The sequence below is a fragment of the Struthio camelus genome, chromosome 4 (assembly GCF_040807025.1).
Source record: "Struthio camelus isolate bStrCam1 chromosome 4, bStrCam1.hap1, whole genome shotgun sequence".
In the NCBI taxonomy this organism is placed as follows: domain Eukaryota; kingdom Metazoa; phylum Chordata; class Aves; order Struthioniformes; family Struthionidae; genus Struthio; species Struthio camelus.
This window is the reverse complement of record NC_090945.1, coordinates 425917-442248: the sequence shown is the minus strand read 5'-3', so window position 1 is coordinate 442248 and position 16332 is coordinate 425917. Positions and strand designations below refer to the sequence as shown.

General features: G+C 55.1%; 2 long non-coding RNA genes across 6 annotated transcripts; both read left to right on the top strand.

Moving 5' to 3' along the window:
• The first annotated feature begins 980 nt into the window (after positions 1-980).
• LOC138067090 (uncharacterized) lies at positions 981-10128 on the top strand. Of its 5 annotated transcripts, XR_011140743.1 has the most exons (6): positions 1557-1671; positions 1856-1994; positions 3991-4153; positions 5971-6158; positions 6542-6625; positions 6836-10128. It is a non-coding gene; the product is annotated as an uncharacterized lncRNA (long non-coding RNA). The 5 variants fall into 5 exon arrangements; XR_011140745.1 differs by lacking the exons at positions 1557-1671; positions 6836-10128 and adding an exon at positions 981-1083 and having other exon boundaries at positions 6542-6803; XR_011140741.1 differs by lacking the exon at positions 6836-10128 and having other exon boundaries at positions 6542-6803.
• Positions 10129-10914: 786 nt separating this feature from the next.
• Positions 10915-14046, top strand: LOC138067091 (uncharacterized). The gene is made up of 3 exons (XR_011140747.1): positions 10915-11241; positions 13048-13320; positions 13669-14046. It is a non-coding gene; the product is annotated as an uncharacterized lncRNA (long non-coding RNA).
• Positions 14047-16332: the final 2286 nt, after the last annotated feature.

The following is a 16332-nucleotide window of genomic DNA, read 5'->3' as shown; positions in this document are numbered from 1 at the left end:
CGCATGCGCGGTGATCCCGCCGTGCTCCCTGCTGCCCTCGGGTGTCGACAGCTCAGTACTGCAGCCAGGGAGCGAGCGCATGCGCGGTGATCCCGCCGTGCTCCCTGCTGCCCCCGGGTGTCGACAGCGCAGTACTGCAGCCAGGGAGCGAGCGCATGCGCGGTGATCCCGCCGTGCTCCCTGCTGCCCTCGGGTGTCGACAGCGCAGTACTGCACCCAGGGAGCGAGCGCATGCGCGGTGATCCCGCCGTGCTCCCTGCTGCCCTCGGGTGTCGACAGCTCAGTACTGCAGCCAGGGAGCGAGCGCATGCGCGGTGTTCCCGCCGTGCTCCCTGCTGCCCTCGGGTGTCGACAGCGCAGTACTGCACCCAGGGTGCGAGCGCATGCGCGGTGATACTGCCGTGCTCCCTGCTGCCCCCGGGGGTCGACAACGCAGTACTGCACCCAGGGAGCGAGCGCATGCGCGGTGATCCCGCCGTGCTCCCTGCTGCCCTCGGGTGTCGACAACGCAGTACTGCAGCCAGGGAGCGAGCGCATGCGCGGTGATACTGCCGTGCTCCCTGCTGCCCCCGGGTGTCGACAGCGCAGTACTGCACCCAGGGTGCGAGCGCATGCGCGGTGTTCCCGCCGTGCTCCCTGCTGCCCTCGGGTGTCGACAGCGCAGTACTGCACCCAGGGTGCGAGCGCATGCGCGGTGATCCCGCCGTGCTCCCTGCTGCCCCCGGGTGTCGACAACGCAGTACTGCAGCCAGGGAGCGAGCGCATGCGCGGTGATCCCGCCGTGCTCCCTGCTGCCCTCGCGTGTCGACAGAGCAGTACTGCAGCCAGGGAGCGAGCGCATGCGCGGTGTTCCCGCCGTGCTCCCTGCTGCCCTCGCGTGTCGACAAGCCAGTACTGCACCGGTAAGGCGCCCGCCTGCGCACTGGTTTTCCTGTGCTCACTGCTGCCCTCCGGTGTCGACACGCCAGTTCTGCAGCCGCCACTGCCCTCGCCGGCGTACGGAGAATACTGCAGCCAGCCGGCGCGCACCCGCGCAGTGCCGGTCGCCGTGTTCGCCCCTACTCCGCCGTGTTTGGGTAACGGGTAAGCGAAGGGGCCTTGCTCCTCGCCCCTTCGCCGTGCTCACAGACCCGCAGCGCAGAGTGCTTTTCCGTACTGGTGCTTCCTTCCTGTTGTCGCGGGGACGGGCAGTGCCGCCTCGGCGCTGCTCCGCGGTGCCCTCACACCGGTGCAGCACCGGAGCCCGCTCGCTGATCCCCGCCGGGCTCTCGGGCACGGACCGAGCAGCCCCGGGGCGCCCGCCGCTGAGCGCGAGCCCCGCGGTGCCGCAGCGGGGGCGGCGGGCTGCAGCCCCGCGCCGGGAACACGCGGGGGCGCCGTTCCCCGCCTCGCCTCCCCCCCGCTCCCCCCCTTCCCCCTCCCCTGCCTCCCCCCCTCCCCTTCCCTCCTCCCCCCTCCCCTTCCCTCCTCCCCCCTCCCTCCCCCCTTCCCCTCCCCTCCCCTCCCGCTCGGGGCGGAGCCGGCGCATGCGCGGTGCTCGAGAGCTGGGCCCCGGCGCATGCGCGGCGGCGGGGAGCAGCATGGCGGCGCGCGGGGACGGAGTTTTCGCTGGGGCGGCGGCGGGTGAGGGCCGAGGCCGCCCGGAGTCGGGGATCTGGGGGCCCCGGTGAGGTGAGCGCGTCCCTTCGGGCGGCCGCGGGCGTCGGGCGGTTCCTGCCCGCGGGGACCGTCGCTGCGTGGAGGCGGAGGTGCGGGGCGAGGTTTGGGGAGGGGGCTCGGGCCTGGCGCCGGCAGCGCGGCCCAAGGTCTGCCGGGAGCGCGGGTTTGACCGTCCGTTTGCCGCGTGTCGCCTCAGGGCCCCGGTTCCTCCCTGGCGCGGCCGGGGCGGGCGCTCGCCCCTGCGGAGGCGGCCGGGAGGAGCGGCGAGGCTGGCGGGCCCCGGAGCGGCGCTGGGCGGACGGCTCCCGTCGCGGCAGGCCTGCCCGAGGGTGCTGGTAAGTCGCAAGGAAGCTTAAAGCTACCGGACCAAACCGATTTAAGGTCACTTTGAGCCAGGTGCAGTTAGTGCAGCGCCGAGAACGTTTACTCGAGAGTTGTAGCTAGGGAAACGAGAAGGTGGACAGGGGAAAAATACGCCCAGGCACCCTGAGGCCTCCCCCAGTCGCAGGCCCAGACTGTGGGCCCCAGCCAACCCGGGCACCAACTGACTGTAACCCCTGCTGAGCCTCGCTGAGCCCCGCGCCCTCCTGCACAGCTGCCCCACAGCTGTGGGGTTCCCCAGTCCAGTGTGTGTCGATGGGTCCTCCGTTGCTTCTTACATCTCCCCAGGCGCGCGTATGCTGCACGGGGGTGTGGGTGTCTCCAGCGGTGGCACAGCAGCCTGATGCCTCTTGTCTGGAAGGTGGGGTCCTTCACAGCTCTTCTGGGCTCTTGGTGAGTTCCCTGCTGCCTCTTCTGGCATTCTGTACAAGCTCGTAGATCCTTCCTCCTCCTCCTCCTCCTCCAGTGGCTTCTCCTGCAAAGCTGACAGCCACATGCAGCACTGCTGTGCACTCAGTACGCATCTGGGGTGGCACCCCTGCCCTGAGGGCCCTGCAGATTCCCACCCTTCCTGCATCCAGCTCCCCCAAAAGCCAAGAAACCACCCACAGATCCTGTCCTAACACCCCTACAGACCCCAAAATGCCTCCAAACCCTGCCACAACATTGTCACTGACTCCAGGCTTTCCCCCTCCAAGCCCCATACAGTCCTAAAACCACTCCTAGACCCTGTCCCCACAGCAGCGAGGTGCCCTAATTAGAGGGTGTGATCTGTGTCCCCCTTGACTCAGTCCTGCTTTGGAGAAAAGAGAATTTGCAGCACTTCTTGGTGAAGAATGTTGGCAGGTGGGTGCACAGATGACAAACCGATTTTTCTCTCTCTTTTTCTGAGCCACCTCTCAGAACCCTCTGTGCCTGCAAGAGGACTTTCTAAATGCGGCTGGTCTAGGATAATTGTGCTCCGTGCAATGCTTAAGGAGAACATTAACATACAATTGCAGGCTAAGGAATAACCTAAAAAAATAAAAGGCTCAGGAAAAGCCTAAGAGAACGCTGAAGGGCTATGGGAAGCCCCCAACCATACTGTAGAAAAAAGTGTGGGTCTTAGGCACGTCCTCGGAGAAGGAGAGATGTGTTACTCCAATCCATGGGACAATGGGTGCTATTAATTACCACCTTTAATTACCAAAAGCGTTGTGAAAGCAGAAAGGGCTAGAGATGATGCATAGCAGATTATGGACTATACGTAAAGTTGAAACAAACAACAACCCCCTCTTAAAATAGAAACAGGTTAGTCCTAGGCAGTAGATGAATGTAGCTTTGAGTAATGTGAAGAGCAGGGGTTATGTCAATCACCCTGAAAGCCCTGGAGAAGTGGTGCAAAAAATCTATAGCCTTGTGGCCTCATCAGTCTTTTGGGTTTGTTTGGCAGGGTAGTCCACTGAAGGAGAACGTTTTGAAGAGAAGCAGCTAGACCTAGTGATCCAGTTGTTCACCTTTGGTCATTGCCTCTAAGGCAAGCATCCACGTGTAGGAGGAATAATCTAGGAGATGTATCAAAAAGGTAACAGGTTTGAAACAGAGGCAGGCAAATTAAGTGCTGTCATTCTTCCATGTAGTTAAAGACTGAGAGAATTGTTGGTTAAGCATGTGTATGCAAGGGTTTGAGAAAGGATATTGAATGGTACAATAACACTGAACCAGACTAAGGTTTCATGGAAGATGGCATAGGTGTGTACTAGGTGATGTGCCTGCCTGTCTAATAACCTAGCCCTAGTTGCTGTATGTTTTGTTACCAAACTGTTTACCCTGTAACGTATGATGCCGAGTGCTGTTAAAACACCTTTCCTTTAAGGAAAAGAAAAAAGAGAAAAAGAACGTGCACAAATGTAAGCGTTTCATTGAAGCAAGTTTATCTGTTTAAAATGCAAGTTTATCTGTTTGTTATAGAGATGGAAGCAATGATAGCAAAGAGAAAAGATGGACAAGCAGTTTTTTTGTGACTAATACCTAATGGACTGGGTGAAACAGGGAAGCAAAAATGAAGCTTAATGGACCCTTAATATCATCAGAAACTGCTGCAGAAGGAGGTGTTCCACTATGGGTAACTAAGGTAACTATTATAACAAAGCCCTGTTATTTCTGTCTCCCGGGGGTGGCACTGAGGACTAAAGTAACCCATTCTTACCTTTTGGATATTGTTAACTGTATCTGCCTCAGTTTTGCTTTGGTTGTTATCTGATATCCGTATACAAAAAGGAAAAGATATAGTACTTGTTAGATTAATTGCCATGGCTGAAATTGAACAGACCAGGAAAACGTAAGCAAGCTGAAGTAATAAAATCAAATGGAACCAACTGAAAGCTGTCTCCATCTCCCCAAAAGGGAAACCCCATTCCTCCTGTTGAGGAAGGATCCCTAGGAATAGTGATCAGGATAACAGATCACCAACATATAACAGAAGGTCTGCACGTGTTACGAAAAGTATGCTGCATACATATTTCTTTGCGTGTGACTTTATGTATCTATGAAGCATCATATTTTAAGAGCTACAAGACAGCAACTTATTATCATAGGGGAATGATAGTCAAGTGACCAGAGTTCCCGAAGAGGAAGTGAGAGTGAGAGAGAAGTATCTGAATTGTAAAATTAAGAGGTGAATTTCAGGAAGGCTCAATTGGTGCAACCCCAGGTTCCTGATATGGCAATGGTATTTGGGGAAACAGGAATAGAGTAGCTAGAAAAAAGGTTAAAGCCTTACGAAATTAAGACTCTTTCTTGTCAGTTCCAACTTTAGGGCAATTTTAGGAGGATTTAATTTCCTCCGGCAGTGTTAATATAACTTGCGTGGTATCGGCAGACCACGGTGGGAATTACGGGAAAGGAGTCAGGAATGGAGCTGGAACAAGGAACATGATGCTGCTTTCACTCAACTGAAAGAAGCGGCTGTAAAATCTCGTGCCCTCAAATTCCCAGGACAAGGCAAGCCTTTTTCAGTAAGGATTCCCACATCTGCTGATTCCATGGGAGCAGCGCTGCTGCAAAAGAGCAGTAGAGGGAAAGTGGGTGCCAGTGGCATCATCCTTACATCCCCTTTGAGGCCCGAACAGAAACTCTCTGGCTGTGAGAAAGACTGTTTAGAAGCAATCTGGGCTGTAACTGTCTTTGAGACTTTTACCTTTTATCAGCCCAGATGCAGCCCAATCTGCTCAATTCCCTCTATTCCCTCAATTACCGTCAGGGAAATGAATAGGCAGCAGAGTATCCTCTGTCCAGGTGGCACAGTGGGCACTGATCTTAACAAGGGGGGAGTTACAGTGCAAGTGTACCAAGAAGCGGATCGTCTTCTGTGCATCTGAATTGTAGGAGGGGTAGAGCGCGGTTGTGCCAAAAATGTGGACACAGAAGGCTTCTGAAAGATTAAGCTCTAGCGGCTACTTAGTCTAACTTCCCTTTCACAGCAACCCAAATGCCATCATAGATTCCAGAAGGGTGGTTGGGGGAAGCGGTATTTGTGGCTTGCATCTTATCATTTACCTTGCTTGTGTGTATATTAGATCTGCTTTTGTGCATATAAACGGGTTTGTCTTATGATTTTCTGCAGAGCTCTGATTTTTTTTTTTTTTTTTTTTTGCTTTGCTTTATACTTTCGGAGGGTGATGGATTTTACCGTGCCTCCATCAACAAGCGCTGGCTGACAAAGTTATAATGTCCCAGCGGAGACTCTTAGGCGAGACAGAGTTGTTCAGACACGCAGCCTGCCAGAAGAACGTCACCTGGGAGGGGTTGCTAGCCTTGAGCTGTAGGCGCTGATGCATATGGCTCATTCTGGCAGACACGGAGGGGTTTTCTTTGGTGGCGGAAATTGTAGCTTGACTGTACACCCTATAGCGGCGGTATTTTTGTGTTTATAAATTGTGTTAATCTTAGGTATTCAGAACATCGGGGAATGACTACATGCTGCCATGAAGAACTACAGGCTACCGCTCTCAGACCTTTGTAAGTTACAGCGAGTCAAGAGCGGCCAGGAGAATCCAAATGCCAGTGGAAAGGTTCTCTGCGTGGTCTTGCCGAAGAACTTCGGCTGTAGGAAGGTTGGCTGCATCCTCACTGGACTTGTGAGTAATAAGCCACAATTCATGGACCAGCCAAGGAGAGAGGGAACACGGTGTTGCTGTTGCTAGCAGGGCCACAAGGTCTGTGTGAAGCCTCACCTGCCTGTTTGGAGCTTTATTTTTGGTCTGTTTACCTGTAGTAACCAGTGAGGCCTAAAATAAGAGTTTTTGTGGCTAGATGGGTAAGCTGTGACCCCGCCTGTCTTTGCCTTGCTTTGCTGCTTAATGTAATAACAGTAACTTGGGACCCCAGAATAAGAAGCGTTACAGTGATTAAGGGGAGTTCTGCATTTGCCCAGGTTAGGGAGCCGTAATTAAAGCTTTGGAGAAAAAAAGCTCTAAAACGAAAATCTCCCAGTGACTTTTGTGGTTTGATTTATTTGCAGGATAATGTTCCGAGGGCCGGCAACTTGAAGAGGAGCAGCTCAACCCATTTTGTTGATTTCGGTGATACTGTCTTAAGGAAGCATGTAAGTACGGGAGAGGTCTGGGAGAGTTTTCAAACAAGACAGGGAAGAGCAAGGAAGATTCGAGAGTGTGGAAAAACGAGGTGCTATGAGTACTGAAGTTGTTAAGGGCCGAGAGAATTTGGGGTTAAGCACGTGCATATGAAGGTCTGAAAGGGGCTAATGCATGAGGAATAGTAAAATAGCGTGACTGAACACAAGGTTCCTCTCCAGGAACTGTGGACCCGTGGGTGCACCCTCACTCTCACAGACACAGACACTCTGGAGGTGTAGGGATACGGGCAAGCAGGCCCACAAGTGGCCTCCACGTGCCTTTCGGGTGTGGCTGCGGGTCCTCCGCACAGCAGTGCGCAGAGAGCTCTGCAGCTCAGCAGGTGAGTGGAACTGGAGCGTGTTGAGGGCTGTTCCGGGCTGTCTGGATCCATCTGGTTCCACTCGCTGTCCCTCTGTCCAGCGCTCCATCTTTTTCTTTCTTTCCCCGTAGCTCTGTCCGATACCCTGTCCCTTTGTTTAGCTACTCAGTGCCCTGCCCAGTTCCCCATCCCTCTTGTACTCTTTGCATCCCTCTGTCAATATCTTCCTCCCTCCGACTGGCTCCCTATCGCTCTATCCAGCTCTCCATCATCCTTTTCCCCCTCTCTGTCCCACTACCTGCCCGCTGTTCCTCTGTCCAGCTCCCCGTCCCTCTGCCGCTCTTGTCTATCTTGTACCTTTCCAGCCTTCTGTCCCCCTCTCCAGCCTTCTCTTTCTCTTTCTGTCCCTCTGTTCAGCTCCCCGTCCATCTATTTGTCTCCCTATCCCTCTTTTCCCCTGTTCTATCTCATCTCTCTGTCTGACTTCCCCTCCCTCTTTTTTTTCTCTCCACCTTTCTGGTTGGCTCTTCGTCCTTCTCACTCTCTTCCCATTGCTCTGACTGGCTCCCTTTCCCTCTCTTCCAGTCCCCGTTCCTCTGTCTGGTTCTCCACCCTTCTCTTTTGCTTCCCGTCCCTCTGTCTGCTTCCCCTTCTCTCCTTTCCTCTCTTTATTCTTCTGTCCACTTCTACATCCCTCTTTTTCTCTTTTCTGCTCCCTGGTCCTCTGTCCAGCCCTCCACCTGTCTGGCCCTCTGTCCTCTTTTTCTCTTCCTTTGTCCAGGGCCCTGACCCTGGGGCTAGGTCTCTGTCCTTCTCTTTCTTTTTCCATCTGTCAGCCAAGCTCTCTATCCCTCTTTTCTTCTGTTCTGCTCCTTGTCCCTCTGTCCAGCTGAAAGTTCATCATTCCTTTGTGTTTTGTCTGGTGTGGAAGGAGTCAAGAGGCAATTGGTGCTCGGCAGAGACGATCAGTAGCGACCAGAGGGTCCCATCAATCTGCCTGGTTCAGGTCATGTCAGATACCCCTGCAGTGACTCTATGTGCAGAGGCATGGGGCTGCGGATGTGCAGTGGGGGAGCACTAATGGGCCAAAGATGCTGTGGGGGGATGTGGTAGACATTAGCATGTGGTAGAGATTAGCAGAGGCTCGAAGTACTCGGGTGTTAGGACAGGTGCAGGTAGGGCAGGGTGTGCTAGGGCAGTCTGGAGCCGCTGTTGTCCGTCTTACACGTCAGCGCAGTCTGCAGTTACTGTGTCTTGTCTGCCTGTGCGCAGACAGGGCTGCTGCGCGGTGCAGTTGGAGTCGTGATTGTGTCGCTGGCATTGAGCCCTGTTTTCTGACTTTATGCAAACTGTTGTCTTCCCTACATCAGCCTTACTCTGCTCCTCTTCCAGGAGCCTGTGCTCAGCTCTGCTTTCCAACACGCTGTCACGTCACAGGGATTTCCAGCACGGTCTGTCTAACTTGGGCCACATGCTAGGCAGCCTGAACGAGTGAAGCAAAATCCTTCTTCTGTCATTGTCCAGGCCAGAGTCAGTTTCCCATCAGCTCAGTCTCCAGAGTTTGGAGTTTTTGGAGGCCTTAGTTTTTATCCTGCCTTGGCTGGACAGTGCTTTCTGAGAGTGTCCGTCAGCGGCACAGTTTCCCTGAGGAGGACCATCTACCGAAGGCTGGAGGTGGCCGAGTGCCTGAGCGAGCCTGACTGTATGTGAGGGCTGCCGTGACATCCTTGCGATAAAATGGAGCCTGAGAGAGTGACTGGAGCAGTGTAGAGGGTCAGTCATAATTGTGGGAATAGTTACGGGCCTTGGACTAGGGAGTATTTCTAGGAGGGCTGTGCAGTTGCCTGGCCTCTCAGTAACTGTTCTGGCTTCTTTGCAGGTGCTGAAGCATAGTCTGGCAGTCGAAGGAGTGGTGTCACAGCTGGGAGCTCTGCGGAGATCTGTGGCTGGCCATGAAGGTTGCGCTCTGACTTGCAGCGTGGACACAGCTAAGTCTTGGGGCTGCACTGTGTGTGTGCAGGGCTGGGAGGTGGAAGGTGGTTGTCCCCTAGGTGGTTGATGGAGTCACTGGCTGTGGATGTTTGCCCATGGAACTGAGGGGACCAAAAATATTAATTGTCTGTAATGGAGTTGAATAAGCGCTTGCAATGTTTCAGGTAGGTTCAGTGGAAGTGCAGCTTACTGCAGTCCTGTGGAGCGATTCTTGCATGTGCTCACATTTGAGTGGTGGCTAAGACCAAGCTTATAAACAGCAACTGTAACATGATTCTGATGCATATCTTCCTGTTCTGCTGAACTTCTAAATGAAGGGGAAACTTCTTAAGCTGTGGGCAAAACTTGCAAGCTCATGTGTACTTTGGTGTTTCTTGCTTAAAGCTGAGGGTTTGGAGTTTTTCACTTAAGGTTTATTGTTTAGTTTGTTGTTGAGGGTCTGTCACTCAGGGGCTATGGTTTATTACTTTATTTTGTGGGGTGGTCTTTATCAGTCAGGGTTTACAGTTTGCTGACTTAGCGATCAGGGCGCAGGATTTAAAATCCAACCTCATCCGTAAATTTTAAAGCAACCACTTGGGTTCCAAGATTTGCAGTTTGTCACTTAGGGTTCAGGGCTTACGCCTTACTGATAAATGACAAGGGCTGAATCCTTAGATAATAAACTGTAAGCCCCGAAGCCTAAGCAGCAGGCTGCAAACCCTCCTTTGGGGTTCCTAACCTTCCCCTGTTCCCAGTGTTCAGCTTTGCGCACTGACCTGAGGTCTGGATTTGATAAGGCGCAGGCCCATCGCACTGAGAGTGGTGATGTGACAGGTGAGGTGAGAGCTGTGAAAGTGTCTTGCAGGGCTCTAGCCTAGGGTAGGGCAGTAGTGCAGACAGGCAGGATCAGAGATCAAAGATCCTCTCACCTGTCAGAGCTGAATCCTATCCCTGAAGGAAAAAGTAGAGGGGATAGGCTGTCAGCTACTCAGACGCCTGCCGCGTCAAGGGCAGCAGCAGGAGCTGACCCTTCCCCAAAGGACCGACGAACGCTGGTGCAGAGATGACTCTTCAGGTGTCACAGGGTAAGGAGAAGCATGCTGGCACTGAGCTCCATGGCAGACTCTCTCCCAGGTGTTGCTTCTGTGCAGTAAAACAATAAACAGTTGCTTTACTCTTTGTGCTCGTGTCTGTGGTTCCTGCTGTCGCTTTGCCTGAAGATGATGCCCAGGGGAGGAGGTTACACATTGTGTCTGGGATTGGGAGCTGGTCCCCACATCCTTTGTACTTGGGGGTCCCTGTGGTTCCCAGGGACCCCAGTGCTGTTCACAGGGCTCGGGGTAACTTCCCTTGCATTGCCTCGACCTTTGGGGCTCTTGGTGGAGTTTCCCATTATCCTGGGGGCAGCCAGGGCCCCCCCCAGGGCCATGTGAAGTCCCCAGACTGCCCTCAGATTTGCTTTCAGCACTCCGCAATGTCCCTCATGTGTCGGTTGCGGGGGCCTGTGTGCCTGGTGCTGGGAGACAGAGTTTTCCTGGGGAAAGGGGGAGCCTGCAGGCACCTTGCCGTCAGCTGCATTGAGCCCTGTGACATGCCCTGTGGCCCCTTTAGTGTGCACAAAGGCCCTTCACTTGAATTTTGGTTTGCCCAAGAGCCCTGCATTTGCCCTTTGGTGGTCCTCAGGACCGCTCAATTCACATTTTGGGTTGCTGCCAAGCCCTCTGTGTGCTTTTCCGCGTGCCCTGGGGCCCGATGTTTGTTTTGCAGCACACCACAAAGTTCTCTGCTTATCTTTCTCCCCTGTCCCAGAGTTTTCTGGGTGATTTTTGGTGTGCCCCAGGGTCCTGCCTTTGCCTTTTGGTGCCCCCAGAGTCACTCTGTTTGCTCTATCATCACCTGGTAATTTTTTTTTTTTTAACTTCTATTGCACCCAGAGGTCTCGATTTGTTCTCTTGTCCCCTGAATACTCCCTTTTCCTCTCTGTACAGCCCAGGGCTCTCCCTTCAGCTTTTAGCGAGCACCTCTCAGGCGCTGGGGTGCCTCTGCTGCCCTGGCAGCCCCAGCTGTCCCTGATGGGGCTGAGGGTAATTCCCTTCCCCTGGTTCCTGAGGGCTGCAGCTGGGGGCCCTGGGGCTGGAACAAGCCCCAGGTGGGGCTGGGGGCCACGGCAGGCATGTGCCGGGGCTGGGGCCGCAGTCGGGAGGAAGCTCGTGCAGGGGCCGGTCTGGGACAACGGAGCTGCCTCTGAGCACCGCCCGCCGGGACCGGCGCTGCGGCCGCACCGCGGAGGAGGTGAGCGGGGCCGGGGGGTGCGCGCGTCCCGGCAGACGGGAGCATCTCGGGCCAGCGGAAACTGCGCCGGGGATGGCGGTGCACCGGGGCGGTGGGGAAGAGCGGAGCACCGGGGCCACGGGGAGTGGTCAGGAAGGGGGTGCGCCAGGGCTGGGGGAGAGGTAGGAGGGGGGCCAGGGCTGTGATGGGGCGAGGAGCGGAGAGAAAAGGGGGGCGCCAGGGCGAGGGTGGAACGAGGAAGGGGTTGCACCGGGGCTGGAGGAGGAAGGAAAAGGGGCGTCGGGGCTGCAGTGGTGTGGGGGGAGGGAGGACGGGGGGGCGTCGGGGCTGGCGGGGTTGGTTTATTGCGCGGTGGGAGTGGCGCGGGGGGTCCTGGGTCAGACCGGGACCGTGTCGGGGGGGACGGGGGAAGGAGAGATCCCAGAGGAAGGCCTGGGAGAGTCGCAGTGGGGGCAGGGGCAGTGTCGGAGCTGACCCGGGGCCGGTCCGGCGGCGTCGGGGGAATCTCGGGCCGGGGTTGGGGATCGCGGGGCCGCGCTCCGGGCTCGGCGGCGTCCGGGTGTCAGGGGGCGGGAGGGTGGTTGGGACGGGAAGGAACTGAATCGCCCGAGGGTCAAGCTTCACCGAGCGCTGAGGACCGCGGCATGCCGGGAGCAGTAGTCTTCCGGCACGGGGCTTCCGGGCGGCCATGTTGTTTCGCGGGCCATGCCGGGAGCAGTAGTCTTCCGGCACGGGGCTTCCGGGCGGCCATGTTGTTTCGCGGGCCATGCCGGGAGCAGTAGTCTTCCGGCACGGAACTTCCGGGCGGCCATGTTGTTTTGCGGGCCATGCTGGGAGGAGTAGTCTTCCGGCACGGGGCTTCCGGGCGGCCATGTTGGTTCGCTCTGCATACTGGGAGGAGTAGTCTTCCGGTACGGGGCTTCCGGGAGGCCATGTTGTTTCGCTCTGCCTGCCGGGAGTAGTAGTCTTCCGGCACGGGGCTTCCGGGAGGCCATGTTGCTTTGCGCGGTGTGCCGGGAGCAGTAGCCTTCCGGCACGGGACTTCCGGGAGGCCATGTTGTTTCGCTCTGCCTGCCGGGAGTAGTAAACTTCCGGCACTGAGCTTCCGGGAGGCCATTTTGTTTCGCTCTGCCTGCCGGGAGCAGTCGTCTTCCGGCAAGGGGCTTCCGGGCGGCCATGTTGTTTCACTCTGCATGCTGGGAGTAGTAAACTTCCGGCACTGAGCTTCCGGGCGGCCATGTTGCTTCGCTCTGCATGCCGGGAGGAGTAGTCTTCCAGCAGTAGCTTTCCCGGCGGCCATTTTAATCTGCAGGGCATGCTGGCAGGTGTTACCTTCTCCTGCTGGGCTTTTGGGAGACCATCTTGTGTCTCTCGAGGTGGCAGGAGGTGCAGCTGTCAGCGGGTTTCCCACCCGCTGGCCACGTTGTGTTCTGTGGCATACCAGGAGCTGTAGTTCCAGGTGTCTGTGCCTTCTCAGCCCTGCAGCATTGGCCCAGTGTCTCTGTTCCTCACTGGACATTTGCTGCTCCCAGGAGAGCGTCCATGGGTCACCGAGGCAGTGGAATTTCCCTGTCTTTCCCTGGTACAGGGCAGGAAGTATTTTCCATCTCTGGTATGCCCAGACAGGGTTCTCCCCAGGGCCTGGGGATGTTCCTATTATGCCTGGGGAGGGCAGGGAGAGTGTGAGGGGCTGTGGGGGCTCCTGATAGTCATAGCTTTGTTCAGGCTTGGGGCCAGGTAGGCAGCAACAACTATGAGGAGTGGTGGCGCTGGGAGGGAATGGTGCAAAGCTATCCTGTTTTGCAGCACAAGGAAACGCAACCAGCACTGTGGCTGTCCAAGGACCCTAAAAGAGCCGGAGAGACCCTGGAACAGCCGCAGGCACCCCACAGCAGCCCCAGGGACTGTGTCACTGCCTCCCAAGGTCACTGTGTTCAGCTACCTTTAACTGGGTGGAAAGAGCCTCCAGGAGCCCTGGGCACAGCTGCAGAGGATCCCCAGTTGCCTCTACATATTTTCTTTACAAACATGGGATCTCTTGGATGCCTTGCCGCTGCTTCTGTGTTGCTCAGTGCCTAGGTGTGCTATGTTCGCATCCACCGTCTGTGCTGCCCTCTGCTCTGTTAGAGCTGTTGGCCGGATCAAAAGGGGTGTGCGGCTAAGAGCTAGGCCAGGGGGTCTCAGCTGCCTGGTATAGGACAAATAGGAGGGGGAATGGGCAACAGGACATAAAAGTACATGTGGATGAGAAACAGGTGCTTTAGAGGACTAAGATGCAGGGGCAACTGACAGGAGTAGAAGTAGCAGGGGAAAACAGTGATAAGGAAGATGTGTTGTTAGAGGCAGTACAGCGGAGAAGAGAGGGGAAAAAATGCTCCTATGACGAAATAAGAACTGTCCTGAAGAGATTTGCTTTTTGCCCTTCAGGTTATGACTCTACATGACTTCCTGAGAACTGTTCTGAGCACATGGTGTTGCAGGTCAAGACTGCCTGGGCAGTGATCCTCAAGTTGTCTGCCAAGACTACACAACAGCTGACAGCTGCCTGCGGAATGAAAGCAAAGGCCTGCTTCTCGGAGGTAAGAGGCAGGGTCCAAGTGGAAGGATTATGGCAGGTGAGTTAATGTCCCAGAACCTTCAGTTTTCTGCCTCATCACCCCAGGACTCACCCATTTACTCCCTAGTTCCTTCAGGACCTATCCATTTGCCTTCAGGTGTGCTCCAAGACACTCCATTTGTTCTCCTGTCCCCTCGGAAGTCTTTGCTGCTTTCTAGTTCCTGCATGATTACTCTGCCATTTAGTGTCTGTGGGTCTTCTGGTAGCATCAAGACTCCTATGTTTGTTCTTTTGTCCTATTAAGTCTCCTCTCTCTTTCTTCTGGGTCCCTCAATACCCCTCCATTTGCCATTAGTGCATCCCAGAGCCTTTGTTTTTCCCTGTAGTCCTCTCAGGATGCCTCTGTTTGCCCTCTGAGCCCCTTAGGGCCCACCTCACTGTCTCTTAGTCCCATCAGCAGCCCTCTGATTGCCACACGCTCCCCTCAGGAACCTTTGTTTGCCTTGAGGGCACTCCAGAACCCTGGGCGCTCATGGCACCCTTTCAGTGTGCCCTGAAGCCCTCCTTTTCTATTCATTGCACCACAGAGTCCTCTCTATGCCCTATCCCTATGACCGTTCTGTGTGCCCTCTATCCCATCAGGTCCCCTTTCCTTCCAGTCCCCTCAAGACTCCTCCATCTTCCTTTCTTTTACCTCAGAGCTCTCTGTGTTCTCTAGTCTGATCAAAATCAATCCATGTGGCATGTAGCCTCAAAACTGCTGGCCTTCACTGTGTTCCAGCATTGCCTAAATGCCCCCAAATCCCACCTGAGCTCCTCCTTGGGAGTTCTGTTTCTCTCAGATCCCTTTCTGTTCTCCTTCTTTGCCTCTTAGTGCATACTATAGCCCTCCATTTCCTTGCAGCCTGCCTTATGCCTTCTCAATTATCTTCTACTCCCTTCAGAACCCCCATGTTTGTTCTTCAAAGCACCCCAGAACCCTGTGTTCTCCTGTCGCGCTCCAGGGCCGTTTGCAACCTAGTCCCATCAGAACCAGTCCTTTTCCATTTTGGTGCACCCCAGTGCCCACTGTGTGCTGTCTCTTCCCCTCAGGACCCCGGCATCTAATCCCCACAGAATGCCTCCTTTGGCCCTTGGGCTCCCTAACAACCCCTTCCTGAGCCCTTGATTTGAGCTGGAGACATCCTTCTGACATGCCATCCTAGAACCCAATGAATGCCCTCTAATCTTCTCAAGACTCTTCCATTTTCTAATCTAGTTACCTCAAAACTGCTCCCAAAGCCTTCACTGTGCCCTAGAGGCCTCTCTTTGATGTCTAGTCCCCCTAGGCCTGCTCCAATCCTCTCAGAAGCCCTCCATTGTGCACCAGAGGCTCTCTTGGGTGTGTAGAGTCCTTAGGAGCCCTCTAGTACCCTCAGAACCCCTCCTGAGGCCTTTGTAGTGCCCCAGAGCCCTCTTGGGGTCCAGTAGCTCTCTTAGGACCTAATTCCTTCAGTACCCCTCTTTTGGCCTGCGTTGTGCAGGAGCCCTCTGTTAGCCTTCTAGCTCTCAGGGGACCACTCCAGTCCCATCAGAACCCCTCCTTTTGCCTTCATTGTGCCCCCTTGCTTTTTTTTTTTTTTTTTTTTTTTCTTTCTAGCCCACTTACAACCTCCCTAGTCTACTCTAGGTGTCTCTTTTGGCCAAAATTGTGTCCCAGAGCCCTCTTTTAGCCCTCCAGATCCCTTAGGACCTCTCTTTTCCCCCTCAGGATCCTTTAGGACCTTTGTTCCCAGAGGCTTCCTTTGATCATATAACCCCCTTATGACCCTTCTAGTGAACTCGGTACCCATCTTTTGGCCTTTCCTGTGCCCCAGAGAGCTCTATTGACCCTCTAGACCCACTAGAACCTTTCCAGTCACCCCTGAACCCCTCTAGAGGCCTTTATTATGCCACAGAGCTGTCTTTTGGCCCTCCTGACCCCTGAGTCTTTTTTTGGCAATGTTAGACCCCTGAGAATCCCTCTAGTGCACTCTGAATGACTCTTCCAAACTTCTTTCTGCCCCAGAACAGTCAGGCCCTTTGGACCCCTTAGGACCCCTGTAGTCCCCTTGGAACTGCCCTGTAGGATTTCGTTGTACCCCAGAGTTCTGTGTTAACCCTCTGGAGCCCTTAGCACCCCTCTAGGCTGCCCTACTCTCCACTTTGGCCTTGAATTTTGACCCACAGACCTCTGTTGGCCCTCTAGTCCCTTCAGAAACCTTCCAGAGGCATTTGTTACTCAGAACCAGTCCTCGGATGCTTGTTGTGCTCCAGAGCTGTCTTCTGGCCCTCCAGCACCTACAGGAGCCCGTTTATCTGCTCAGAACCCCTCCTCAGGTCTTCCTTGTTCCCTAGAGTCATTTTTCAGGGACATGGAGGCCCAAGCGGTCCTCTAGTGCGCTCTAGCCTACTCTTCCAACATTCTGTCAGCCCTAAAGCTCTATCTTGGCTCCTCAGGCCCCTTATCACCACTCCAGGGCACTCTGGACCACTCTTTGTGTCTTCCTTGCTGC